The 2,611-nt window shown below is 37.3% G+C and overlaps 1 long non-coding RNA gene across 1 annotated transcript in view; it reads left to right on the top strand.

Moving 5' to 3' along the window:
* Positions 1–2,611, top strand: part of LOC103396541 (uncharacterized) — a 41,155-nt gene that overhangs the window by 31,723 nt on the left and 6,821 nt on the right. The window lies entirely within an intron of this gene.

Below are 2,611 nucleotides of genomic sequence, written 5' to 3'. Positions count from 1 at the left end.
ATCTCTGACCTGCACACACCCAACACCCACACACGCTGCTGGTGCCGATGTGTCCGGCCGTTGGTCATCACAGACTCGTCTGTTGATGTGTGTTATCAAAAATCCCAATCTTTATCCTCTGAGTCAATTTTCCTGCTCCTCCAACACCACCCACCTCCACATCACTGCATCCATCTCAGTGCCACAAAACAGCCCGATTGTTCCTTTAAAACCTCTTTGTGGTCCATAAAAAACAGACTTGTGTCTGCCCTAATGGCTTAATGGGCTTTTTGTGCTACATCCACCCATTCAGAAACCCTGTCTCCACACACAGTGTTCAGCACTTTATAATTCAGTGCAACTGCAGGGATGCGATTACGACAAAAATAATATGTAGTACTGTGCATGCAGTACTACTTAGAGACAGTATAATACATCATATATATTAAATCTTGTCTGGGTAATTAAAATGGTCCACTGATGTCATGCCAAGTTATGAATTGTCTGACCTTTTTGTTGAGCCTTTGAACCGAGTGCAGGCTGATACTGTTATCAAGGTTAACATTTTAACAGAAAACATCCTTCATCCAACTAATTGGATCTACAGTGAGATGCAGTTTTTTTAAACTTAAAATGACTAATTAATATATATTATGTTATATTAATGTACTTCCTGTGTTCACCTTTTCCAATTAATTTTTGAAATAGCTTGTTATTTTTAAAAAGATTTTTGCGTTCAGTTCAGATCTCTCACGTGTGTGGGTTGTGAAGGGTGCCTTTAAATGACAGGCCAGAGAAAGATGAAGTCTAATTTAATCTACTGTCACATTAGGAAAATCAACATGTGAGGTATTTAATAGTTATAATCATTTAAATGTGTAAATGATTCACTGCAGGAATCATTTTCACTGCAGCAGAAACTAAACAAAAATTGAAAAGCAACATGTCCTCACACAGAACGTAGACATATAATTATGTCTGCGTCCAGTCTGACAAGGTGCATGTAAGATGTATAAGTGAATTCTAATGTAATTGTAAAACAGTCTTTATGTTTTATTAGACACATTAATTCATACATGTGCCACATTACTGTATATTATAGCAAATATATTTTTGATTTTAATATCTTTAAAATATATTTTAATTTTTTTTTAAACTCTCTTCTTTAAAACTTTCTACACATTTCTCTCCCTTAATATTTATGTCTTGGTTTATTTTGATTCTGAACTGCTCCTGCAGTCCATCTGAAACACCAACAGTTTCCCTCTGGGAATCAATAAAGTATTTCTGTCTAACTCGTTCTAAAACCCATGTCTTGTACTTGGTCACACAGCCGATAAAACCCAATTTTGAAAGATATTTTGACCTTAGGAAAGGTGGTGTGATTGAATGTTAATAGGTTTGTGATGGTTCGGCAAACTGCCTTCGAAATCATCTTTTTTGTTGTTGTTGTTGTTTCAAACATTCAGACCAGACTCAGAACTTTTTCCCCCTGAATATCCATTCTACTGTGATATGAAGTGGTTCATATAATAATTTGTTATGTGCATTTCCCAGACACACAAAAGAGAACGCCAAGCTGCAGGAAAAGAAGAAAGAAGTGAAGTGGTATAATGGGCTTCCTGTTGTTGAAATACAGTGAAAAAAGTGTGGCACTTTGTCAATGTCAGTTTGTCAACCTCATCCTCCTCATCAGTTCTGGCTGTGCGTGTAGCAGTGTTCAGGTTACAGCCTGATTCTAAAACCAACTGGAAAAAAATGAGGGATTTTTTTTTCAGCATCTTAGAAACATTTTGTTTCATACTTGCCAACATGTATAAAAACAGGGGAAATAATTTACAAAATGACGTACGCGTTGATGTGTGCTGTACATGTTTGTTAGTTTGTTGTTTATTTGTTCAGTGGAGTCAACATGAAGCCGTGAGACCAGTAGGAACAGCACTCTGTCATCATTAGGAGTAAATCAATATGTAAAACCATTTCACTGCACGGGTACAAATGACACTCTTCTTTTCTGATTCTCAGACTTTGAACCAAATCATCTCTTGCTTTTACAACTAATGAAAATCCAGCTGGCTGATTCTGCTAATTTGTCAACTGTGGGCTGGAGGGGTGTAAAGAGAGATGCTTTTTAAAGACGTTATTGATTTTGGTTTCCCTCATGTCTCACACCATCTGTTCTCCAATGACACCGTGTGTATTTTGTGGTTCTACCCCAGATTTGCCCTCACTGTAACCTTAAACCTCACATACACTCAGTATATCCTTCAACTTTACTCCTAATTGTTCTTCCCATATGTTAAACCCACAGATGAAAAAAAAAAAAGAAGCAAACTGAAACTAACAGGAAATGAAGATTGTTGGCTCCGTTCCACCGTTTGTTTGGCTAGGATAGTTGTTTAGTTTGTTTGGAACACTGGTAACTGCCCTTTAAAAAAAAAAGTAGACTTGATGAAGATGCAGCTCCATGATTAAGAGCATGAGACGTAACCACACTTCAGTTTCTTGTATTGAGTGTCATGGCCTGCATATGGGAGCCAATAAGCCATGAAAGTGATCTTTGGCTCTTTTGATCACTTGCATCCCCACGGGTGTGCTGGGTCATTTTTTATTCTGGGTTCAAGATCACATA

Source organism: Cynoglossus semilaevis, chromosome 20 (genome assembly GCF_000523025.1).
Source record: "Cynoglossus semilaevis isolate Cse_v1.0 chromosome 20, Cse_v1.0, whole genome shotgun sequence".
In the NCBI taxonomy this organism is placed as follows: Eukaryota; Metazoa; Chordata; class Actinopteri; order Pleuronectiformes; family Cynoglossidae; genus Cynoglossus; species Cynoglossus semilaevis.
This window is presented reverse-complemented; position numbering and strand designations above follow the sequence as displayed.